Genomic DNA, 27,461 nt, shown 5'->3' on the forward strand with positions numbered 1-27,461 from the left:
CTGGAATTATGTATCGCCAAAGTGTGGATAAAAGAGGTCAGGACTGCATATAATTTATGAATGCTCATTGATATAGAGATGCAAACCTAGGTGGAAAATTGGTTTAATTTAAAGAGAAATAAAATGCATCTCATCATAGCGGGGAAGACTGTGATGAAGTAACCTGTGTGCCTGCTCAATCTACTATCCAGCAGGGGTGTGCAAAGTGGCCTCTGCCTCAAAATTTGATCTGGAGCTCTGTAGAGGTGATACTCTGCCATGATTTTGGAGCGCTTTCCCCATCTGCCTTGTCCATTTACCCTCGAAGAACCATTCAGTATTCAGGTAACTGGAATTAACAGAAATGCTTACAGATCCCTCATTTTTAAAGCTAAAGAGATATAACTTGGCACAATGATAGCTCTTAAGGGGGGCTTTAGCCCCACCAAGTTTGAATCAGATTGGTTCATGCTTTGAATTTTTAGGAATTTGTAAATGGAAATTAACAAAAATGCTTACATCTATGTAATTTTTACAGATAAAGAGATGAAGCATGGCAAAGTCATCACTCTTAAGGAGTGCTGTAGCCACGCCAAGTTTGAATTAGATCCATTCATGCCTTGATTATTTAGGATTATTTTTTTAAAAAAAAAATCCCACTCAAGCCTTCTTCAACCTGTTGCCCTCCAGATCTATTGGACAGAGCCCCCCTCCCCCTGCCACTGAAATAAAGAGCCTGCCTGTGCCTGACTCAGGTGTAGAAGCTTTGTCACTCACCAGTAGCACTTTCACACTGTGGAAATGTGGATGATTGACTTCTATGAGTCCGAGCAGAAACACGCTCCCTCTCTCCCTCCTCCCCAGCCACGGCCAGAATCAGCAGCCAGTTAGTGTTTCCCACTCCCCAGAACACTGCAGTTGTAGAAGAACACGGTCAGGGACAGCACTGTGGCAATTCCTAATTGGTTAGCCCCAGAAGTCAATATCAAAGCTACCCTTCACCCACGCAGCATCTTCCAAATATGGAGATATTCACTTTAGACACACACATACAGAAGGATAATTCCAGCATCTTTAGAACTTCCGATAGGGCACATCTCTGCTCTGATATTCATTTATGGGTTTGGATGCAGCCAATCTCTGTTCTGGAAGACTGAATGCTCCACGGATGTTCACGGTTACCAGATAATTCCGGGACGGAGTGCACACCCCTACTATCCAGGTGCTTATGGTTGATGGGCAACTTCAAGGCCTCTATTTGCTCTCCCTTCTTAGTAGTGTTGTAGCAGTGTCTATGGCTTCAGAGGGGGGATTATGAAGAATCCAATGGATCTTGGGACGCTCTTCAGGGACCATAGGATTGCTCTCCAAACTGGACTTCAAATGGACAGCCCTTTAAACAGAGGGTGCCTTCAAATGGAGACTGTTCTTTGTATGTTAAAACACACGGCCACCCTAAGACTCTTCTTCTTCTTCTTCTTCTTCTTCTTCTTCTTCTTATTCATAGAATCATAGAATCATAGAATCATAGAATAGCAGAGTTGGAAGGGGCCTACAAGGCCATCGAGTCCAACCCCCTGCGCAATGCAGGAATCCACCCTAAAGCATCCCTGACAGATGGTTGTCCAGCTGCCTCTTGAATGCCTCAAGTGTGGGAGAGCCCACAACCTCCCTAGGTAGCTGATTCCACCGTCGCACTGCTCTAACAGTCAGGAAGTTTTTCCTGATGTCCAGCCGGAATCTGGCTTCCTTTAACTTGAGCCCGTTATTCCGTGTCCTGCACTCTGGGAGGATCGAGAAGAGATCCTGGCCCTCCTCTGTGTGACAACCTTTTAAGTATTTGAAGAGTGCTATCATGTCTCCCCTCAATCTTCTCTTCTCCAGGCTAAACATGCCCAGTTCTTTCAGTCTCTCTTCATAGGGCTTTGTTTCTAGACCTCTGATCATCCTGGTTGCCCTCTTCTGAACACGCTCCAGCTTGTCTGCGTCCTTCTTGAATTGTGGAGCCCAGAACTGGACGCAATACTCTAGATGAGGCCTAACCAGGGCCGAATAGAGAGGAACCAGTACCTCACGTGATTTGGAAGCTATACTTCTATTAATGCAGCCCAAAATAGCATTTGCCTTTCTTGCAGCCATATCACACTGTTGGCTCATATTCAGCTTGTGATCTACAACAATTCCAAGATCTTTCTCGTTTGTAGTATTGCTGAGCCAAGTGTCCCCCATCTTGTAACTGTGCATTTGGTTTCTATTCCCTAAATGTAGAACTTGGCATTTGTCCCTATTAAATTTCATTCTGTTGTTTTCAGCCCAGCACTCCAGCCTATCAAGATCACTTTGAAGTTTGTTTCTGTCTTCCAGGGTATTAGCTATCCCACCCAATTTTGTGTCATCTGCAAATTTGATCAGTGTTCCCTGCACCTCCTCGTCCAAATCGTTAATAAAAATGTTGAAGAGCACTGGGCCCAGGACTGAGCCCTGCGGCACCCCACTCGTTGCCTCTCCCCAGTTTGAGAAGGTTCCATTGATAAGTACTCTTTGAGTCCGATTCTGTAGCCAGCTGTGGATCCACCTAATAGTTGTTCCATCTAGCCCACTTTTAGCTAGTTTGTTAATCAGAATGTCATGTGGTACTTTGTCAAAAGCTTTGCTGAAGTCAAGATATATGACATCCACAGCATTCCCACAGTCCACAAGGGAGGTTGTCCTATCAAAAAATGAGATCAAATTAGTCTGACAGGATTTGTTCCTGACAAATCCATGTTGGCTTCTAGTAATCACTGCATTGATTTCAAGGTGTTTACAGATTGACTTCTTTATAATCTGCTCCAGAATTTTCCCAGGGATGGATGTCAGACTGACTGGTCTGTAGTTCCCAGGTTCCTCCTTTTTGCCCTTTTTGAAGATAGGGACAACGTTAGCCCTCCTCCAGTCGTCCGGCACCTCACCCGTCTTCCATGATTTTGCAAAGATAATAGACAAAGGTTCTGAGAGTTCTTCCGCTAGCTCCTTCATTACTCTTGGATGCAGTTCATCGGGCCCTGGGGATTTGAACTCATTCAAGGAAATTAGGTGTTCTTTGACCATTTGTTTATCAATCTCAAACTGCAATCCTGCCCCCTCAACTTCTGCTTCACTTTTTCCAGGGGGGTCATAGACCCGCTTTTGGGAGAAGACCGAGGCAAAGTAGGAATTGAGCACTTCAGCCTTTTGTTTGTCGTCTGTTATCAATTTGCCATCCTCATTAAGCAGTTGAACCACCATTTCTTTCCTCTGTCTTTTACTACTCACGTATCTGAAGAAAGACTTTTTATTGCTTTTAGCATCCCTCGCTAATCTCAGCTCATTCACAGCTTTAGCCTTCCTGACGCCATTTCGGCACTTCTGCGCCACTTGTCTGTACTCTTCTTTTGTAGCCTGGCCTTCCTTCCACTTCCTATATGTATCCCTTTTTGTTTTCAGTTCATCAATAAGCTTTTTGTGGAGCCACATTGGTTTCCTCTGTTGTCTTCTATCTTTTCGCCTTGTTGGAATTGTTTGTAACTGTGCCTTTAAAATTTCATTTTTTAGATACTCCCACCCATCCTGCACTCCTTTTCTTTTTAGGCTCCCTTGCCACGGGACCTTACTTATTATAGTTCTGAGTTTATTAAAATCAGCTTTCCTAAAATCCAGAATACGTGTATGGCTACGCTCGACTTTTGTCTCCTTCATAATCAAGAATTCAAGTATGACGTGGTCACTTTCCCCCAGAGTTCCCGTAACTGCCACTTTATCCACTAAGTCATCCCTATTGGTCAATAACAAGTCAAGGATTGCCGATCCTCTAGTTCCTTCCTCCACTTTCTGTAGGAGAAAGTTATCACCCATACATGTCAGGAATTTCTTGGAAGGGCCGCTTTTGGCAGTAATGGTCTCCCAACAGATATCAGGGTAATTGAAGTCCCCCATCACTACTACATCACACTTCCTTGAAACACTGGCAATTTGTTTCTCAAAAGTTTCGTCCTCGTCTTCTCCTTGATTGGGTGGTCGGTAGTAGACTCCAATTATCATATTCTTTTTATTTCTAGCCCCATTTATTTTAATCCAGACGCTCTCGACGGGGCTCCCAGTCTCATCCGCCTGTATTTCTGTGCAGGGATAGGTATTTTTAACATATAGTGCAACTCCACCTCCCTTTCTATTTCTTCTGTTCTTTTTGAACAAGTTATATCCTTCAATTGCTATATTCCAGTCATGGGAGTCATCCCACCAAGTTTCAGTTATACCTATCAAGTCGTATTTGCCTTCATGTAATAAGAGTTCAAGTTCATTCTGTTTGTTTCCCATGCTCTGGGCATTAGTATATAGGCATCGAAGACCATGTGTTTTATAGTCTGGCTTTGTTCCTACCTTGTTGCGGACACTATTTTGGGACACTGTTGGAGCTGTTCTCTGTACTGTGGTGCATTGGCCTTCATCCATTGTTGCCTCAAAATTTACGTCTCCCACCCCCGCAAGATTCAGTTTAAAGCCCTCCTGATGAAGTTCTTCATGCTGTGGCCGAACTCATTCTTTCCAGCCCTTGTGAGGTGCAACCCATCCCTTGCCAGCAGTCCATGTTCCAAGTAGCGTAGCCCGTGGTCCCAGAATCCAAAACTCTCACGACGGCACCACCTTCGAAGCCAGTCGTTCATCTGGAGTATTTTTCTTTCCCTTTCTAATCCTCTTCCAAGAACCGGGAGGATGGATGAGAAAACTACCTGGGGCCCAAAGTTCTTCAGTTTCCTTCCCAGAACTTCAAAGTCTGAAATGATTTCTTCGTAGCTCTGCTTGGCGACATCATTTGTTCCCACATGGATGAGAAGAAAGGGGTATGTGTCCGTGGGCTTTATGAGCTTCGGTAACCCTTCAGTCACATCTCTAATCTGTGCTCCAGGGAGACAGCACACCTGGCGAGTCCATGGGTCTTCACGACATACTTGGGTTTCAATCCCACGCAGCAGGGAGTCTCCCACAACGACTACTCGTCGCTTCTTCTTGGTTGACCTACCTTCTGTCTCTTGGTCACTGTTGCATGGTGCCTCCTGTACTTCTTCCTCTGCAAACTGTCCTTCAGTCTCATTCTCCAGAAGCTGAAAGCGGTTGCTTAACTGCAATGGCTCCACCGGTGCAGAACGCCCTCTAATTCCTCCTCTCCTAACTGTCACTCTTTTCCAGGGAGTTTCCTCTTCATTGGCTTTCCTCCCCTCAGCATACTCCACTTCTGCTTCAGCTGGCTGTTGCTCTTCAATCTCATGTGCTTCTTGTTGCTGTTGCAGTTCCACCGTTCGGTCTAAGAACTCCTCGACTTCTCTTATTCCTTGGAGGGTGGACACTCGCTGCTCAAGTCCTCTCACTTTTTCTTCCAAAAGTGCCACCAGCTTGCACTTGTTGCAGGTATACGCCATGTTGAGCTCAGGCAGAAACACGAACATTGCACACCCTTTGCAGGTCACCACCTCTAGGGACTCCTTTCCATCCATATTGTCGATTTCTGCTTGGTTTTTTCCCTTTTTGATTATAGTAGAATTGCCTTTGCTTTGTTGTGTCCTCTCTGAAGGTACACAACTATATGAGGATGTCTTAAGGGAAAGTAATGTTTTGGGGAGGGGTTGCTTTTGTTTGGTGGTGGTTTTGTGGGGTTTTTTTCTCTTTATGCTTTTCTTTTTTTCCCCCCACCTCTTTTTTTTTATTATTATTATTATTTTTTAAGAGGCCTCCCCCTTGGCCTCCCCTGCCGAACTCCCCCTGTCAAACTCCTGTTTGCTCTTCCTGTTCGCTCGCTCCCTGGGAATCTGGCTTACTTTTCTAGCTCCTACTTGAGCTGGGCCAGCTGCTTTTCCCTGCTTCTGCTCAGCTCCAAGTCAGGAACCAGACTTATTATTATTATTATTATTATTATTCAGCATTCTGTTGTGTGAGCCCATACTAGCAGTCTGAAAGGGTACAACACACACACACACACACACACACACACACACACGTTTACCTCAGTGAGAACTAGGCCTGTGCCACTGTGCTAACATAAGGAAAGCATGTGAGCTTGTTTTGTACATCTTTCCTTTATTTTTATTTTACTTATTATTTATTACATTTTTATACTACCCAATAGCCAAGGCGCTCCAGGCAGTTCACAATTAAAACCATAATATGCAATAAGTCAAAATTTAAAACTCTAAAAGTAAAAAAAAATACCATGTAAACCAAAATAAACTATAGTCCAGGGAAAGCCTGTCCAAAAAGATATTTCAGGAGGCTTTTAAAGGATGTTACATTTTTTGCCTCATGAACCGCACGAGGGAGGGTTTTCCTGGGTGCCGCTACAGAGAAGTCCTGCGATTGAGGTTCTTCATGGCAACATTCTGTTCGTAAACAACATTCTGTGTGCTTAACTATCTGCAACGTATTGTCAACCTATTGTCAAATTTTATTTCATTTAATAAACAAAAAAGTTGACCGACAGGCATTATTTCATTCTTCACAGGGTTTGTGTGCCGTACAATCTAGATCAGCAAATTACATAATCAAGATTTCACAATGCAGTTCATGAAAGTACTTCACAAAGAAATGAGATGTATAGAAATTATTGCATGAATTACCTTTCCATAAGTGCAACTAAGAAGATTGTGGTGACATCTTCTTACATCTGTGTCATATCCAGGGAAAAACACCATCTGGTTTTGATTGCCCTCTATTTCCTTTCTCAATAGCATGCAGGAACTCTGGAGCAACACTAAGAGAGACACTTCAAGATCTCCAGCAACACCACTGGAAGACTACTCATGCTTTATCCACTTGAGGCAGTAAAAGGTTTTGAATCACTTGCTGTAATTAGTGCTTCTCTCTAGTGAATGCACTATAAATGAAGGACCAGCTTATACAATGAGAAGGATCAAGTGGTAAAGTTTATCCTGGACTGGACTGCTTTAGCTTGCAGGTGATAGGGTTGACTGTTTGTTTGTTTAATTTCCCGATGGAAATTAAATCTCCTGTACATAGAAAACTAGCACGCTAATAGAATAAAAGTTAGTTCTCTATGTGTAGAGAACCACTGATTCTGTGATGAAGCATTCAAACATGCAGTCATAACCCCCTGAAGAGTGAAGTGGCAGAGTCCAGGAAAAGCTATACTACTTAATTAACTAATCCTGAGATTACTTAATTTTGTGCAAATTGTTAAACTCTGCTTTGGGGATGGTTGATGAAAACAGTATTGTTTGGGAATTAATAGTCCCTTTTTGTTATCTGGTTAGGGTGATACATACATTGCCCCCCCCCCCATGCATTCAGATGGAATTGTGTCTGCTGACCACACTTCTCCAACAAACCGTCTTTTTAGGGTGACCATATGAAAAGGAGGACAGGGCTCCTGTATCTTTATCAATTTTATAGAAAAGGGAATTTCAGCAGCTGTCATTTCTATGCATGCAGCACCTGGTGAAATTCCCTCTTCATCGCAACAGTTAAAGCTGCTTTTCTACTGCTCACTTTCTGTTGTCAGATCATCACCTAGTTTCTTTCAATATTACTCATAATCCTCCTCCTTCATGTCCCGCTTCTCGCTCTTGTCGTGACTTGCAATCTATCAATTATGAGGCTTTTTCTCAGTCTCTAGCCTCCTCTCTTCCTTCTGTCTTTTCGGCTGTCTCCTTGGACTCAGCTGTCTCCTTCTTTAATTCCTCCTTATCTTCAACTCTTGATAATCTTGCTCCATCTACAACTCGGATAGTTCGCCCTTCTCAACCCCAACCGTGGCTCACCTCTTTCCTCCGCTACCTTCGCTCTTGTTCCCGGGCAGCTGAACGCCTTTGGCGCAGGACCAGGGACAGGGCGGACTTTGTCCATTACAAATTTGTACTCTCCTCTTTCTCTTCTGCCATTTCATTGGCCAAACAGCAGTATTACTCAACGTTGATCCAGTCAAATGCTAGGCATCCTCAGCGGCTCTTTGCGTCCTTCAATTCTCTTCTGAAGCCTAATCCACCATCTCTCCCCGCCTCTCTGTCTGCTAATAACTTTGTCTCTTTTTTCAATGCTAAAATCCAAACTATTCGCTCTGATCTGGCCAGCTCTGCTCCTCTTTCAGTTCCTGTTCCTCATCTGTCAGCTCCTCCTGCAAATTTCTCTGCGTTTCCTTCAGTCTTAGCTGATGAACTGTCTAGAATACTGCGCTCTTCGAAGCCTTCCACTTGTTCTCGTGATCCGATTCCTTCTTGCGTCTTTATTAATCTTATCCCTGCTATCCTCCCTTCCTTGCTTCATATTATTAATTTTTCTCTGTCCTCTGGTTCATTTCCTTCTGCTTTTAAACATGCTACAGTCTCTCCTATTCTCAAGAAACCTACTCTTGATAGGCTATCTCTGTCTAACTACCGACCTGTCTCTGTTGCCGTTTGTTTCAAAGATCCTGGAGCGTGTGGTCTACTCTCGTTGTCTTGATTTTCTTTCTAGTAACTCTGCTCTGGATCCTTTTCAATCTGGATTCCGTCCTTTGCATTCCACTGAAACAGCCCTTACTAAGATTACCAATGATCTTCTTACTGCCAAGTCTAAAGGCCATTATTCCGTTCTTATTCTCCTTGATCTAACTGCAGCCTTTGACACGGTTGATCATGATCTTCTTTTAGATTCCCTTCATGACCTTGGATTTTGTGGCTCTGTCTATAACTGGTTTGCCTCCTATCTAGCGGGTCGCTCTTTCAGCGTGTTGGCTAATGGCAGCTCGTCTTCTTCTTTTCCCCTTTCAGTAGGGGTTCCCCAAGGCTCGGTGCTTGGTCCGTTGTTGTTTTCTTTATACATGTTGCCCTTGGGTAATCTTATTCAATCTCATGGCCTCCAATATCATCTGTATGCCGATGATACACAATTATATCTTTCATCTCCGGATCTTTCTCCTGATGTTCACGATCGTATCTCGGCATGTCTTTCAGATATCTCAGCCTGGCTGCTTCATCGTCGTTTGAAACTTAATATGGCAAAGACTGAATTGCTTGTTTTTCCTCCTAAACCTTCTCTAATTCTCATTCTCTCTTACTGTCAATGATGTTACGCTTACTCCAGTCAAGGAAGTTCGTAGTCTTGGCTTTATATTTGATTCCTCGCTCTCCTTTATTCCTCATATTGAGGCAGTAGCTAAATCCTGTCGTTTTTTCCTGTATAATATTGCCAGGATTCGATCATTTTTGTCTGTCTCTTCTGCCAAGACTCTGCTGCTAAGATCATCTTCTTGGCTCGCCACTCTGACCATGTAACTCCACTTCTGAAATCTCTTCATTGGCTTCCAATTCACTTCAGAATCCAATATAAACTTCTCCTGTTGACCTACAAAGCTTTTCACTATCTAGCTCCTTCCTATCTCTCTTCTCTCATCTCACACTATTGCCCCGCTCGTGCTCTTCACTCCTCTGATGCCATGTTTCTCGCCTGCCCAAGGGTCTCTACTTCCCTTGCTCGGCTTCGTCCATTTTCTTCTGCTGCCCCTTATGCCTGGAACGCTCTACCAGAACATTTGAGAACTACAAGTTCAACCGTAGCTTTTAAAGCTCAGCTAAAAACTTTTCTTTTTCCTAAAGCTTTTAAAACTTGATTTTGTTCTGACTTTATACTGTTAGTTTTACCCTACCCAGTGCCTGTTTACCCTACCCTGTGCCTGTTTGCTTTCTCTTCCCCTCCTTATTGTTTTATTATGGTTTTATTAGAATGTAAGCCTATGCGGCAGGGTCTTGCTATTTACTGTTTTACTCTGTACAGCACCATGTACATTGATGGTGCTATATAAATTAATAATAATAATAATAATAATAATAATAATAATAATAATAATAGCTGCAGGTGCTACACTAGAGTGGCCAGATACAAAAGAGGGCAGGGCTCCTGCAGCTTTAACTGTTGTGGTGAAGAGGGAATTTCACCAGGTGCTGCATGCATACATACAAATGACACCTGCTGGAATTCCCTTTTCTATACAACTGTTAAAAATACAGGAGCCCTGCCCTCAGCCAGATCTACACCAAGCAGGATATGACACTTAGAAAACATTTTGAAAACTGTATATGGAGCGTGTCCTGGGCCCCAACAGTTGTCACTACTGTTATAAACCATTTTAAAGCAGTAGTGTAGATCCTGCCCTCCTTTTCATATGGTCACCCTACATAAGACCATTAAGCAAAGGCAGAACCTGAAGGAGTATAGCATTTGGGCAGGATCTTCTAGGTTGGAATGTGACCAGCAGCCCATATGAACGGACCGGACACCCTAAGAATACAGGTGTTCCACGGATGGCACTGAGGAGTTCCTTGGTAGATGTCAATGAGAAAAGCAGAATGTTCAAAAACTGGAACAGGATCCATTCCAATTCATGCCTTTTAACATTACCTTCATTCTCAAATTTAAAATCAGTGGAACTTTAAAAGTCCTACCTATTATTTTTGGCATTATTATATTTTATACCAAAAATAATATGAACAGTGATACATGTTAGCATCCTTTGCTTTATAACCTTAAATGAAACAACGGGGTGGGGGAGCATTTTAATTTGCTCCAAACTATGCAGTTTAAACACCCGATTTTACAGAGCGCTATGCATGTCCTTCAGTGGTGGGGCTATGTACCACCTTAGCTTTACAAGATATGAATGTGTGTGTGGTGGTGGTGGGCGCTTGTCCCTTTCTAACATTTCATTTTTCAGCCGGTATATTTTTCCAGTACTAAAGCTCTGCTTTTTTAAAGTCCTACCTAGAAAATTTTCAGTTACATCATTTGCACAAATATGTTGTTGTTAACATTGAAAAACCTCTTTGCTTGCAGTTGTATATTTTATTTGGCTAAAAAAGGTGCCCATGTCTAATACATCACATGGCCCTTTGGTGATACTATTTAAGCTAGGAATTCCAAAACTCACAAATACCGAATAGCCAAATGTTCCAAAGCTCTCCTCGTACACTAAACATGCAATATATCTCCTCCTTCTCCAAACAGAAATAGATTTCTCTCTGATTGGTTTGATAAATTTGACCCAAGATTTCCATTTCGAGTTATTGGAGTTCCTACTGTTTTTCTGTGTGTTGGTGGGCCAAGCCCTAATCGCCCACATCTCCCAGGGAGGCCATAAATTATGGCAATGAGATGGAGCTTTGTATTCCTTCTGCTCAGAAGAAGGCAAATCTGCAGCGGCATTATTTTGACAGCCCTGAATTTAATTCATTGTTTTATGACAGATGGGAAAAGCGTACATGCTCATAGTACTGATTTATGATCATTTGGGTCTGGAGGATTCTATAATTTGCAAGTAATGTGAAAACAGATGGATAGACAGACACTAAAGTGCAGGCTGACCTGTACATTCTCACTGCTCGCTCCAAATGGCATCCATATGGCCCCAAACCTCATTCAAGGAGATCTTCATTAGCAAACGCGGAGGTATTTTTCATAAAACAGACTCCATTTATTGTTGAGACACATTACTTAAGCCTGATTTGTGGGATTTTAATTAATGTGTTCCCAAATCTCTGATAGTTGAGGCACACTTTTCTTCTCAATTAAAACAGGAGCTATCCTTCATTCTTACACCCCTAAATGGCCAAACTCTATGTTACATGTAACCGTGTGACTTTAATTCCCAATGGCTGCTTCTTGTATTAAAAAGCAGCTTTGGGAGGGGACAATTTTCAGTGGAAAAACAGCAAGGGAGATTCAACTAAAAACTCACGGAACTGTAGTAATTTGAAGAGAAACTGACATCTTCCCAATCAAGTTTTTCCTTTATTTTGTTTCACTGATTCAACAGCACTTTTCCTTGGAAGTAAGCCCCATCAAACTCAGTTCTATTGTGTAATTGACTAAAATTCAAATTCATAAATTAACCACTAAGAGAGGAATTCTGTGCCCATAGGATGTAGTGGATTTCCCCATTTGAGAATGGAGAGAGATCTTTGGGTTCCCCCCTTCCAACAGTTGCTTTGTCCCTGAAGTCAGAATTCCACCTTGGGGAGGGAGGAAAAGAGGCATGTGGGGAAGTCCTGGTGGGTGGGGAGGGAGTGGCTGTGGACCTGCAGGATCCATATCCCTCCTAGACTCTGGCGGACAGCTGGCATGTGTTTTTTTCCCTCCCACTGTTTGCAATCAGAATACCCATGGAGTGGTGGGGAAGAAAAAAATGGGTACCTCTTCACTTCTGCCATTCCAGCAAAAGCCGGACAGGATAGATTCCTCTAAGGCCCTCTCGGATTATTTTCTATCAAAACATTTCCAAGTATGACAGGTTGTGATACTCTAAAACAGGGGTGGGCAATTTGTGGTCCTCCAAATCTTTTGGCCACAACTCCCATCATCCTTTACCACTGACCATACTGGCTAGGGCTGATGGGAGTTGTCTGTCAAAAAGTCTGGAGGGCCTAGAGATGTGAAGGCCCTGAAAAAAACCAGAAAAATTCAGAAAAAAACCCAAAACATTTTCCCCCATTTTTTCCCACAGCCTCTTTTGTTTTTCCGAAAAATTGGAAAAAATGAAAAAAAAATGAAGAAAAAACGGATTACGAGATGTTTTATTTTAGCATGATGAATAAAATGTTTAAGACAAGGTATTCAGATATTTACTTCTCCAAATGGTTTCTAAAAATTGTACAGTATCAGATTATTACAATGCCTGTGCACCAAGAACAAGCAAGTCCTAGGATGCAAACTGAGACTACAACTCTCAAATGCAAGAGCAAGATGCATTCCTGCCTCTAGGGGGCACTGCCATTGAAACAGAGACTGAAACTGATACTGATAGCTATAAGTCAGAAAATGAGTCTGATTAAATTTCATGCATATTAATTGAATCTTGGTTCTCCCTTTTTTCTCAATTCTTTTTATGGGAATGGGTGCTTTATGTCTTGACACTGGAGGACTAGCGGAAACATAAATAATTATCTTTGTTACTAATGTTGGTGGTTTCTTCTGTTGTTGTTTAAAATTGATTTTTTTTGCCTGCTGCTCATAAACTGGCAGAACAAAAGAAGTTCCTTACAGATCAGGTGTTCCTAACAGTTCAGGAGCTTGTAGCTCCATTTGTTAAAAAAAAAAAAAAATTAAAAAAGCAAATTAAATTTGTAATAATTGTTTGAATACACTGTACTTTTAATATACCAAATGTAATAATTTTATGCCAAACCAACTTGGACATAATTACATTTTATGTTCCTAAAATAACTTTCAATCTGTAAAAAGTGCTAATATTGCATTATTTCAATTTTTCTGAAAATTTCCATTTTTTCCCAACCCCCCCCCCCCCCCCCGGGGAAAAAACTTTTTTTCCCCATGGCTTCAAAATTTCTGGAAATTTCCACAAATTGACCACTCCTGATCTAAAATAAAATGCCTTCCAGCAGTGATTTGGGCTAAGAGAATCCTTTAATTAATTAATGACTCTTTCTTGGTCCACCAGCAACCATCTCACAACCTTCTCAGGCCTAACTGTCATCAACTGCCCTGTGGGAAAGAAGAGAGGAATGAGAGAGACAGGAGGAGGCAAGGGGGAAATCAGGGCTGCTCCAGCTGGCTTGCTTCTGCCCTGGGAGATGAGAGAGGAAGTCAGCTATTCTTCCAGCCCTGCTCACAGTATACTTATTTCCCCTCCTCTTCCTTCCCTATCCTTTGTCCTTGCAGGTTATGTGTTTTCAGTCTATAAACCTGTGGGCAGGGATGGGTTTTTTTGCTGATTGATTGTAAGTCACACTTGAAGCCCTTTTAGGGAGCGGGCCTGAGGAATGGGACAAAAATACTTTAATAAATAAAAAACTCTCTCACAGTTTGTGTGGTGTAGCTATTCCGAAGTGCAAACCTGTAGGTGTTGCGATTCTCTGAAGATTAACCTTCTAAGTTGGCATGAAGAGCTGAAATAATAATGATCATATATGTTTTATATCCCAGTCCTAAACCACTTCATTCCTAATACAATAATCCTCATGCAAAACAGTTGGGCAAACACTGTTGTGTGCAATCAGTCCCTGCTTCAAGGCTGATTGGTGCTGTCGCCGAGGCCGTAGCTAGACCTCAGGTTTATCCCAGGATCATCCCGGGTTCATCCCTGCCTGAGCGCTGGATGCCCTGTGTGGCACTTAGGTGAACAGGTTTGACCCCAGGACAATCCTGGGGTAAACCTTAGGACTAGCTACGACCTGTGTCTGAATCAATCATTTCAAAGCACTGATTGGGTATTACCCTGATTCCCTATTGTAAACCATAGTTTTTGTTAGTTGCACACAAATTAATGAAATAAGAGAGCCACTTAAGAAACAAACAAAATCTCATATCACACCTAATAGAATAATATGTTAGACTGAGAGGTTCATCAGGCGAGTGTTTTATCACCACTCACTACTGCCCACTCATGGATGTGCATGCGTCCTTTAGATGCTGTCCACCTCCTGCGCCCCTCCAGCTCCTTCTTGCCTGTTTTCCATCACAAAATGGACACCTTTTAATCTGACTTTTTGGGGGGGCAATGGAATGTGCTGTGATCTCCTACTGTGTTCAGGAAAAGTAGTGCAATTAAAGCAGCCCCTAAATTTTTGTGAACCGCCCAGAGAGCTCCGGCTATTGGGCGGTATAGAAATGTAATAAATAAATAAATAAAATAATAAATAAATTGAGCAGGGGGTTGGACTTGATGGCCTTATAGGCCCCTTCCAACTCTACTATTCTATGATTCTATGGGCCACCTGGTCTTTGTTTACTTCCCCTTTCCCCTCCGGGCAGAGGAAGAAGTAATGAGGGACAAATACAGGGGCGGAGAAGTGACAGTAAGGAAACAGAATTTTCCCCTGCGCGATTGACCCCTGAGGCCCAAGGTTCACAATTCAACAGAAGTATTTATTTAGGCTGCCAACTGATTAAATTTTAGTCACTTTGAAGGTACAAATAGGGCAGCAGAATTGGGAAGGATTATGGAGACAAAGAGTGTTAAGGAATATGTCAGTGAGAATAAAAGAGAATTATTATAAAATTATATGGAGGTGGTATCTAACTCCTGTAAGATTAAGTATGATAAATAAGCAGTACTCAGCAGATTGTTGGAGAGGTTGTGGGGGGAAAGGTACGTATTTACATATGTGGTGGGAATGCAAATTTGTTCAAAAATTATGGAAGATGGTGTTTATTGAGATTAAAGATATTGTAGGAATAAAGATTGATGAGACACCAAGAGTGGCATTACTATCCTTATATGGAGATGTAAAGTGTACCAAAGAAACTAAAGAATTGATAACCAATTTGCTGACTGTTGCAAGATTAATTGTATCAAGGAACTGGAAGATTCAAGGAGACTATTCTATTGAAGAATGGTATAAAGAAGTGTGGGATATTGCTATTAATGATAAATTGACATGTAATATTAAAGTAAGAAGAGGTATAGCAAAAACAAATGAATTTGAGGGGATTTGGAGACAGTTCCTGGTATATGTGTTGTCTAAAGGAAGTGGGAAACCGCCTCCAGAAGAGGTTTTAAGGTTTTGGAATCAGGAATGATCCCGAAGGGAAGGGGGAGCACTTTGTTTTCTTTTTGATTATGTTTATAGATAAAATTATATGCTAATAGTTAAATAATCAAGTAATGTGTTATGTATTATGACTTGTTTATGTGTGTGATGTTATGTTGATGTATTTTATTTAGTGTTTAATAAAATTATATTTAAAAAAAAATTAGTCACTTGTCTGTCCCATAATTAAATAGTTTATTATGTAATTGACTAATTAAAGAGTTAAGGTTGCAATCTTTTTCATACTTGCCTGGGAGTAAGATCCATTGAAATCAGCCCCCGACTTTATGGTAGCGCTTTGGTGCCATGAGGCATCTTGCCCCCACACTTGCGTTCCTTCCCAATATCGACACGGGAAGGAACGCAAGTGCGAACTTTCCCAGTGTTTAAAAGTTAAAAAAAGGGGGGACGGGGCCATTCCTCACTCTTTTTTAATTTTATTATCTGTATCTCTGCAGCTGCACAGATACAAATAATAAAAATAAAAAGAAATGGGGGGAGGGGAGGGAACAGGCAGCCAGAGGGAGCACGCGAGGAGAGAGGGGGCGGGGACTTGGGGTGAACCACCTCTCCTCTTCCCCCTCTGGCTGCCTGTCCCTGCCCCCCCATTTCTTTTTCTTTTTATTACCTGAATACACTCCTTGTAATCTTATTCTGAAAATCCTTTAACACATGCATCACTTTGATCCAGAGGTTCCTTGCCCTTTGGGAGTCCTAGGTCCGTTGACAGGAAGGGGGGATCATCTCCCCAGAGATATTCCAAGTCCTTTAGATTTTACCCAATTTTTCAGCATTTTAAAAACAGTGAATTAGAGAGATGGAAAAGGGAACTCTGCAGGCCACGCAGAAGCAACTTTTTCCAACCACCAATAGCTTTGGCAGTGAGAGAAAATATACTGAGATGATTGACAACCATCTGGACACCTGGTATTTATTAATTTTATTTTATTACAATGCTTGCTAAATGAAATGAAATATTAGGCTACTTGTGTTACATTTTTTGCTGTTCCACATTAAGTTATAATGCCCTTGTTCCCATTCTTGCCTCCCTACCTTCGCGAGAATTTCTTTTTTGTGTCTAGTGTCCAAGGATTCCCCAACCCCATCTCTTATTGGAAACATTTCCAAGACTGAATGCTTGTGATAATCTAAATTAAAATACCTTTCAACAGTTTGTTCAAGCTTGTTTGTTGTGATTGCTGATGTGGGGATTTCTGAAAGGGGTACGATGTTCTGTAGTTTTTTCCCCTCCAACATGTAGCCATGGATGCCGCATTTAGGGTTTTAGCCTTTTTCTTTCTCAAAGTCTCAAGGGCGCAATCCTATGCATGTTTAGATGGGGGGAAAGTCCTACAACTCTTAACTTTCCCTGGCCAGCATGGCTAGTTGGGGAATGCGCAGAGTTGTAGGACACTTTCTCTCTAAACATGCATAGGATAGTGCCATTAACTTTGTAAAAATCTGCTCAATTTTGTTGGTGTTGCATGGGAGTCTTTTTTAATTGACTTTAGCCTTTCCTGTTTGACTTTTATGCTGTACTATTGTATTATGGCTGATGTGTTTTAATACTTTATTGATATCATAAGCAATCCAGAGAACTTTGTTACAGAGTAAGTGATCCTTCATCAGTGTTTCTCATTGTTAATAACTGCCCCAAGGGGACTTTGCCTAGAATTTTCAGATAATTGGGAATATGCCTACTCAGTTAATGACCCACTGAGTGGAACAGAAGCTTGATAAACCTGCTATTGCTGCCTGTCTGCCTAGGACTGGTGGGAAAACAGGGGTGGCTGTGGTAAAAGATTTAGCAAGCACAGCACATGCCTGGCATGCAAGGTTCTGATTGGTGGGTCACAGATTATGAAGAGAGAATATTGCCCTCTTCAGCCATTCACAGAGCATGTAAGCTTCACAATTCAGAACCCTTCTAAAATCATGTGGAGAGCTTCCACAGATAAAGGAGGTTCTATGCTATGGACATTCACATGTGGAGGGCGACGAGAATGAGGGCAGGAGGAGGTGGAGCTAGTGCACTCGTGCCCACTCACCATCCTTGCTGACAGAATTTGCATGCTTTCTGAATGCCTGAATGTCTGTTCAGAAATGGCTCTCTCAGAAGAACCCACAAGCACAGCTGAAAACATTAGCAGCACAAAATCCAGGGGTGCTTCTTTTATTGTATAATTGCCCTGCCTCCAGCGCCGGTGCCACCATAGAGGCCACTCAGGCGGCCGCCTAGAGCTCCAAGGTAAGGGGGCGCCAAATGCCACACCCGGAAGCCACTCTCCCACAGCAGCTCTGAGAGGACGGCTGCCGGGCGCGCCGTTCCAAAGCCACCCACTCGCCCCAGCATCCTGGCTTTGCTTCGGCTGGGATGCCCAGCTGAAGCGAAGCCAGGACACTGGGGTGGGCGGGCGGCTTCAGAACGGCACGCCCAGAAGTCACTCTCCCAGAGTGGATTCTGGCCAGGCACGCCATTCCAAAGCCGCCAGCCCGCTGACCCACCCCACCCCAGCGTCCTGGCTTTGCTTCGGCTGGCCGAAGCAAAGCCAGAATGCTGCAGTGGGGTGGGGGTGAGTGGCTTCAGAAAGGCGCACCTTGAAGTCACTCTCCCAGAGCGGCTTCTGGCCGGGCGCACCATTCCAAAGCTGCCACCCCACCCCAGCATCCTGGCTTTGCTTTTGCTGGGCGGGCGAGATGGCGCCCCGCACACTGGGGTGGGGGTGGGTGAAAGCAGCTCACCTGCCTAGGGCGCAAAATAGTCTGGCACCGGCCCTGCCTGCCTCATTCACAGAAGGTTACATAGATCTTCCTATTGCAACCCACCCATGTTTTCTCTGCTGCTCCTTCCATTTGTTGTTTTTACCACAGAAAATCCACTAGAGAGAAGGGTGGGACAGCAAGTTTCACTACATGAGCGATTTATTGCATGCTCATGATTGGCCACTCATGGAAGTTTGCAGGTCATTTACATGAAGTCAGCAACCTCCAGGACATCTTCAGCCCCTTCCCCCTCTAATCTCGCTAAAAAAACAAACACCTCACACAGAGATAATGGAGTATTTTAAATCACTGCAGTATTAATTCCGCCACTAGATGGTGCTATTTCATTTAACTTTATGGAACATTGCCCAGAGGGGAAGTTTTCAATTACAAATCATGTGGTCGCTGTTGCTTGCCATCTAAAGGAACCCGCAGTGAATGCAAAAAGATGCAAGAAAAAAAACCTTGGTAAGAGTGCAGTTTTCTTTCCTAATGTAGCGCTTTAGTGTAGATCCTGCCCTAGGTGTGCAGCTTGGGGATGCTCCTAGGGCCATCACACTCTCTAAAGGAGCAGGTATGTGCTTGGCGGTGCTCCTGGGCCCTTCACTGTCTATGGAGGTACAAGCGGCCTCCATAGTGAAGAGTGCTTTTTCCAGCTTCAGTTGGTTTGCTGACTACAGCCATTCCTGCACAGGGGATAGCTTGGCTACAGTGATCCATGCACTTGTAACCTCAAAACTGGTCTATCTACTTTATGCAGGGCTGCTTCTGAGGTTAGCCCAGAAGTTGCAGCTAGTGCAAAATGCCACAGCTAGGCTGCAGAGAGGGACAACCTCCTGGGGAGATATGATACCAGGTCTGAAAGCGTTTCACTGGCTGTTGGTAAGCTACTGAGCTAAGTTTAAGATGCTTGTGTTCAGGGCTGGTGCCAGACTATTTTGCGGCCTCGACAGGTGAGCTGCTTTCACCCACCCCCACCCCCACCCCAGCTTACCTAGGCACAGGGCACCATCTCGACCGCCCAGCCGAAGCGAAGCCAGGACGCTGGGGTGGGCTGGCAGCTTTGGAATGGTGCGCCCGGCCAGAAGCCGCTCTGGGAGAGTGACTTCCAGGCACACCATTCCGAAGCCACTCGCCCCCCAACCCACCCCAGCGTTCTGGCTTCGCTTTGGCTGGGCGCCCACCCAGCCGAAACGAAGCCAGGACACTGGGGTGGGGGTGGGGGGTGGGCAGGCGGCTTTGGAATGGTGCACCCGGCCAGAAGCTACTCTGGGAGAGCGACTTCCGGGCGTGCCGTTCTGAAGCCGCCTGCCTGTCCCAGTGTCCTGGCTTCACTTCGGCTGAGCGCCCAAGCCGAAGCAAAGCCAGGACGCTGGGGCATGCAGGCAGCTTCGGAACGGTGAGCCTGGAAGTCGTCCTCTCAGAGCCGCTGCGGGAGAGCGGCTTCTGGGTGTGGCGTTTGGCGCCCCCTTACTTTGGCGCTCTAGGTGGCCGCCTGAGTGGCCTCTATGGTAGCACCAGCCCTGCTTATGTTGACTCATAAAGCCCTCCACAGCTTAGGGCCTGGATACCTGATGGAGCACCTTCTTCCCACTTATGTACCTGCCCAGGTATTAAGACCGAGTGGGGATGCCCTTTTGGTGGTGTCACATTTGACTTCTCCCAGAATACCCATTCCTTCTGCTAACAGTGAGGTCATACAACAGACCTCCGACCAAGTCTCACTCTCACTTACTTTTAATGGCAGTTTTTCTGGCTTTGGGATGCTTGGGTCAAATGTTCCATCATTAACAGTTGCAATGCAAATAAATTATTTTTTTCCCCCTTGAAAAGTGGACTTGGAGTTCTTCAAATGGACGCATTGACTCAGGAAAACTGAAAGTAAACCAGCAGGGCAAGTAGGGCTGTCATCAATCTGGTTGTTGTTAGAGACATGAAGTATTCAGCAGAAGATCTTTGGAAAATTGCACCGTGAGACATGATGACAGCTTTGCTTTGCTGAGGCACATTATGGTATTTGAGGAGAGGAAAGGGAAAGGGGAAAAAGAAATGTGATTTTGGGGGTGGGGCTGCTTTAAAATACATGATACCATTTCAGCAAAAACAACTGCCATTTCACCTTTGATTTAGCACACTTCTACAGAAATTCAAGGGTGTATATTTTGCTCAGCTCCCTCTATCATCTCAATTTTTTTTTAAAAAAAAAAAACCACCTACCAGGGCCGGTGCTACCATAGAGGCCACTCAGGCAGCCGCCTAGAGCGCCAAGCTAAGAGGGGCGCCGCGCAGCGCAGCACTCACGTGCATTGTTGGCTGTGAGCCGGCCCAAGGATTCAGCTGGGCCTGGGCGGGAGACATGGCACCCCGCGCCCGCCTAGCCGAAGCGAAGCCAGGGACACTGGGGTGGGGTAGGGGCTCCACATTCGGACTTCCGCCTGGAAGCCACCCTCCCAGAGCCGCTCTAGCTGCCCGGAAGCCGCCCTCCCAGAGCTGGGAGGCCGCCGCCAGAAGAAGAAGAAAAAGCACATGGCAAGTTCAACCCTGGCCCAAGCCAGTCTCTGCCTTACTCCCTAGGAAAGGGCACCAAGTCGCCTCGCCTCTCTCCTCAAACAGGCCGCGATGTCCAGGCAGGTGGGCAAGTGGGACTTCCTCTCCCTTCCCCCAGGAAAGCTAGGGACTTGTGGACTCCTCGCAAGGCAAACTCTCCTGCTTCCCAATCCTGTGCGCGTGGATCAACGGGACTTGCATCCAAGAAAGCGTTGCACTGGGAGGCACCCGTGCAGCCCAATCCGCCTATGCCTCCTTACTCGGAAGCCTTAGTCCCCTGAGTAAACATGCAGAGGGGATCGGGATGCCAGGCTGCATAGCAGGTTGCGTTCACACGGAAGTAAGTCCCCGTGAATTCCAGACGGCTCGGTCCCAAATCAAAGTGAGCCAGTCCCAGCTCTCCACTCGGCGCACACGTTCGGACTTCCGCGCAATTTGGGTGGTGGTGCAAGTAGCTCGCCTTGCCTAGGGCGTAAAATAGTCTGGCACCGGCCCTGCCTCCTACTAGTGAATTTCTCAACATTATAATGAATAGAAGCAGGTTATGCCCCACCAACTGTATCCCCAAATTACCCATTTTCTTAGTTCCACAAAATGTTGCTCTATTTGATTTATTTATTATGGCAAATATATCTCACGCTTTTCAATCTGAGGTTGTCCAGGGCTTCATTTTGACAAGCATGGGAGGAAAGCACATTGCTCATAAAGCATAATCAGATGAGCATTTTATCGCACACTTGTTACTGGCCACTCGCAGTTTTTTCTAGATCCTTTTGATGACAACGTCTGTCTCCCACACACCTCCTTTTCTCAGTTTTTGGGGCTAATCGGTGTGACCAAAACCCCCCTGTTTTAATCCGACTCTTCTGAGGTTGCACTACAAATTGCCCACTAGAGGGCACTGTCCCCATTGAAATCCATTCAAATCTACAGGCCCAGTGGTCTCTTCTCCATGGAAAGTGTTTGTTTTGAAAGCAAAAGAGAACCAGCAAGAGAGCCCCTGGTAAGGAAACACGATTCCCCACAATTCCCCACCACCACCACCATCTGATAAGACCCTTATTCTCCACAGTACGATGAAACGAGCTTTGTTCCATCAGTGTTATAACGCAGAGCTAAAACTGTAAAAACTGGATTCTCAGTGCCAGGAAAAACATACTTCTGGGTGGGGATGGGGGCACGGAAGTAATAGCTCCCCCCCCCCCATTATGCCCACTGTTCTGAGAAGAAGCAAAAATCCCAAGTTATCCAAGGCAGGATCTGAAGGGAGAATCTGCCTTGCTGATGCACAGCTGTGCATCTACAGTTTATATTTATTTATTTATTTATTTATTTATTACATTTTTATACCGCCCAATAGCCGAAGCTCTCTGGGCGGTTCACAAAAACCGGTTTATAAAAATAGAGATCTGCTACATTCCCTGACAGTTTGCTTGATTGGAGTGAAAAGGGGTGTGAGGGTGTGCTCTCCTTATAAGAGCATCCCTGCCTCAGTTTCTCCCTATATTTTGCCTTTTAAAGGCAGCTGGGTGGATATGAGATGGATCACCCAAGACAGAGAGTTCCACCATGTGTGCAGAGCCACAGAGAAGACCCTCTTGCATGTTACCTCCAAAAGCACTCAGACATAAGCCTGGCATGCAAAATAGACTGCTCCACAGAGGCCAGTCAAACGGAGATGGCCCTTTAGGTATCCTGGTCCCAGTTTCCCCACCTGGAATTGGTTCCACCTTGAATAACCCCCACCTTGAATTGGTCCCAGAAATGGAGACGTAGTAGCTACTGGAACAGCAATGGAACCAGATGCGGCAGAGAACCAGCACTGGCCCAAAACATTAGCAGCAGAGTGCAATATAGTTGTCTAACTAAAAGGTGACTAACTAAGGCATGTGTCACCATAGCCTGATCTGCTTTCTCTGGGAACCATGTGTGAGGCTTTAAAGTAGCATGAGTTCCTGCAAAAGCAAACCGCATGCTGTACTTGCACTTCGTGCAGGGTGCTTCTCGCTAGCCAGCTGCAAAAACTGCCTTCTGACACCATTGTTAGTACGTTCCAACCCCTACACAAGTGTGGGGATATGTTATAGCTCCTAGCCACCAGCTATCAAAAACCATTGAAGAAACATCTTTAAACTGTTTTGTACCCGTTGGAGAAATATCTTTAGCTGTTACCTAGCAAAAGGCTAGAGAGAAGGTTGTCTTTCACATCACGGCCATGGAAAATATCTGGTAGTTTGCTTTTATACAGTGATTGGTAGTACGTTGCCCATAAGGGTTTTGTTGCGTTGTTTAATAAAGAGCAAGCAAAAAAAAAAAAAAATAGAGCTTGTTCCTTCAGGGGGAGACACAAGGTTTCTATAAACTTCCAATCCTAGCTACTCATTGAGAGGCTCAAGTTCTCCCTCTCCTCTCTGCCTCCTTCACTCTCAATTCAGGGGGTCATTAGGGTATTCCCATATAGCTCTAATTGAAGGAACTCATGTTTATTGAGTCATGAGGATTTGTAGTTGCGTGCTTCCCCAGGTAGCCTTTCGATCTTACAAGCACAAGATATGAATTCAGTTAACTCCATTTTACTGTCTGAACTATAGTACATTGATTTAGAGAAAAGACAGACCAGTTTAAAATAGAAAAAAAACCTAAACCTATGAAGACACTTTTCTGTATGCTGAATTTTTTTTATTGCTCTTTACCGATGATATTTATAACCCAGCCAGCCATATGTGGTTATAAAGATTTATTATGAGACTGTGGAATAAGTCCTGTTAATGTGTACTGTAAATGTCCAAGGTTTGACTTTGTAAGCCTTGGAGAGCTTTAATAATATGAAGCTATTTTGATAGAATGCCAACCAGGGTAGAATTGGAACAGTGCCTTGTATTGACAAGGGGGGAGGGGGTTGCGCTATGTGTGTAAGTCTGTAGACACAGTGTGTGTGGTTTTGTTGAAAGTGCTGGAAGCTAAACCTGTCTCTCTCTCATTCCCTCTTTCTTTTTTTCTTCCTCTTTCTTTCTTTCTTTCGTTCATTCGTTCGTTCATTTATTCATTTGTTCTTACCACCCCGACCAAAATGATCTTAATAACTGAAAAACAGACAGACTGAAAAGTAAGGACACACAATTGAAACAGTGCAAATGTGTTTTTTACGCTTCTGAATGTACAGTATACATGCTATTCCTCACACATATACTCTGGGAGGAAATAGTGACTAAAGACTTCAAAGAAGCTCAAAGGCTTTCTGTGTTGCCCTTTTAGCATGTCCAAAAGTCTTGCCCTGCTGTACTAGATGGCACTACCTACATCAAAAGAAAACACACTTTTTGGAAGCAAGTGTGCCCCTGAAGCATAGCTTGAACTTTGGGACCCTATATTCAAATTTCAGTGTAAATCCTGAACTCACTAACAGCAGCAATTCCAGGTCATCTGTTTAAAATAAATGGACATACCCCAAAACCTTGATTGAGGATCCTGAAGAAAGTATCATTTCTTGTAAATGTGACATCACACACACACACACACACACAGAGAGAGAGAGAGAGAGGGGCTGCATAATTGTTCAGCTCCTTTTGCCTCTCTTGAGCATCAGGTGCAAATGACAAGCAGGAACCCATTATCCCCAACCTCAAACCATTGGAATAGTGCTGGTAGTAGATCACATCAAAAAGGGCTGCAAACTAAAGCTTAATATGTCTTCAGAGTTTCAAAGCAGTTGGTAGGCACAATAAGGGCTGCACAGGGTGCAGAATTTACAGCTTTGGATGAACCAGAAACCCTTGGGCCACAGCTAGACCTAAGGTTTCTCCTGGGATCCTCCAGGGTTCGCCCCTGCCTGAGCACTGGATCCCCTGTGTGTCACCTAGATGAACAGGTTTGACCCCTGGATGATCCAGGGATAAACCTTAGGTCTAGCTATGGCCTGGGTCACAATGGGGTGGTGAGGATGGGATGTTGCCTGTATATCAGTCTATGGAGAACTTGGTAGGAGAGTCACCGTGGCAGGCAGGAAGAACAACTCAGTGACACAGAATAGCGAGAGAGAGAGAGAGAAGGCTGGAGAGAGGAGCAACCGGGCAGTGAGTCAGCATTAACAGAACAGAGGCAGAGCAGGAGGGACTGAGAGTGAGAAGCCGGCTTGTTAAATAAAGAAGTTTATTTTACACAACTCCTGCCTGATTCTTAAGTGGTTGCAAACCCCACTTGAAACGTGGTGGCAGCTGTTTAGAAGTAGAACCCAGTTAAAGCAGCGCAGAAGAAAAAGAAGGGGGGGCGGAAACAGCGGCAATCACTTTTTGCATCTTGGGGCGAGGCCTGAAACTCCCAGCACCATTAGATTTTAGTGCCACTGATCTAGCCCAGTCATGGAAGCACTGGGGAGAAGAATTTGATCTGTATCTAACTCTTGCCTTGGAGGGAGAGGAAGAAATCGTAAAAGTATATTACCTTATAGGAGAAAAGGGGTAAGAAGTAGGCAAGTCTCTTGGCCTGGGCACTGGCTGTGCCCTGGAAGAGTTGTTCAAGATTGATTGATTGATTATTTATTTATTGTATGCCCAAACAAAATGCAACAACGCTATTTTTTTCTCTTTTTTAATGAGGCAGTAGGGTGCTGAAGAGGAGTTGGATGCTTAAGGCCTTTGCTAGACCAGGCTATATCCGAGGGTGACACCCGGGATCATCCCTGTGCATCCAGAAGACGCACAGGGAATCCCGGGCTCAGGCAGGGATCAACCCTCCCTGGCCCCGGGATATAGGCTACCCCTTTGGGCCTGCTTTTTCCTGCAGCCTCAGGGTGCGCCAGAGACCGTGAGTGTGTGGACCATTTTCGCGGCTTTTCCCGGCTCCTCACGATTACTCGCCAGGAGCTGCGCACAGAGCGCAGCGCTCCTCAGGAGCGGGGGCAGGGTGGGGAAGCGGGGAAACCCTTTAAAAAAAAACCCCCACAATTACCTTTCCGCACGATCGTTTGTGCACATCGTCCCCTTTAAAAGTAAAAAAAAAAAAAAAGGCGGGCGCAACAGCTCTCTTCATGAGGTCGCCTCGCCTTATGCGTGAATGAGGGCGACATCCCGCGATACTTGCATCGCGGGGTCTCCCCTCATCCGTCGCGGATTTACCAGTAGGTCTAGCTAAGGCCAATGTTGCAGTTTTAAGGACTCTAGTAGGAACCTGCAATCCAGAGACAGAATTGTATGTGGAACAAGACATCAGCATCTCCATGAACGATTTCACATTGAACCACTGCCTGGAAATTGGCAGAGTAGCAGAACTTCCTAAAGCGAGGATCAGAATATTAGTAGGCATGCCCAGCCGTCACTATAGGCAGGATATGCAGCTCAGAATATGATTCCTATATTGTGGGGAACAACATAATACGAGCAAAGAAAAATGTCCAGCCTGTGGATAGAAGTGCAAAAGACGTGGCAAACCAGCCCACTTCCAAAGCTGATGTAGGAGTGTGAAGGAACCTCAAAGACTGAGAGGAAGAGCAGTGCAGGAAGAAGACAATGAGCTTCATCCCATGTACCTGTTTCCCTCGAATTATCCCCTACAGTGCTAAGCTGTCACCGTTGTTGTTGCTACCGGGCGGCTAGATCCTTTGCATACCAGGAAATGGGTTTAAGGGGGGAAATGTAACAAAATCATAAAAAATCAACGGATGACCCAATCCGATTCAAAATTGGTACACTTAAAGCTTTCCTTAATATCTATTACTGTGCCAATTTTGATGCCTTTATCTTTAAATCTTACGTAGATGTAAGCATTTGTTTATTTTTTCTTCAAATCCTGCTCCTGCACCCCAGTGGCCGCTCGGAAAACAACAAATGATACGCTCAAAAACTAGTAGCAAAATACGGCAAGGCTTTTGCCTTTGAAGCACAATTAAAGCAGGATGCATGGGAGTACTTCACAATCAAAGCAGATTATAAGCTGGAAAATTTCGGAGTCCTTTGCATGCAATTCGCAGTGCTTGCACAGTATAACGCTGGTGTGATAAAGGTCAATGATGAGCCTGAACACTGAGAGGGACACCCTAAGCCTGACTTTGGGATCAACTGTTAGATGTGATCAACATCGACTGTGCAAGGAACTCAGCCTGTCCTAAGGGAGGCATGCAGCAGCAGAGAATTAGATAGTTAATCAGTGAGAGACACGTTTGTACTATGTTCTTTATTTGGACTGGTTACTATCTCTTTAACTGAAGATTCCTGGTGTGTCCCATAATGCAATTCTCAGGCTTGCTTCCTGGTTCTAACTGCTCTCTCTGTGACAGCTACTGTTTTCTAATGCAGTTTGTAAGACGTCTCCAAGAAGTCTTGATCACATTAGTTTATCTCTCCACTCCTATTCTATCTACTAATGTTTCATTTTTATTCTAAGAATAAACAAATTCATTTTTTGTTCTCTCTTATTAAAGAATGGCCTCTCTAGCATTGTTCTTTAGGAACACACAAATTAAGACTTCCGCCAACATCAACAAACCAGGATCTCCACATAATGGCAGATACTGGGGGGAGCAATACATACCCGACTACACTGTTTGTCTATACGTTGTTGAACAAAAAAACCAGTTTGCTTTCAGCTGGATTGTGGGGCCAGCTGCAACGTGCTGCCAGTGACACTGGCTAA

This window comes from Elgaria multicarinata, chromosome 7, assembly GCF_023053635.1.
Source record: "Elgaria multicarinata webbii isolate HBS135686 ecotype San Diego chromosome 7, rElgMul1.1.pri, whole genome shotgun sequence".
Lineage (NCBI taxonomy): Eukaryota > Metazoa > Chordata > Lepidosauria > Squamata > Anguidae > Elgaria > Elgaria multicarinata.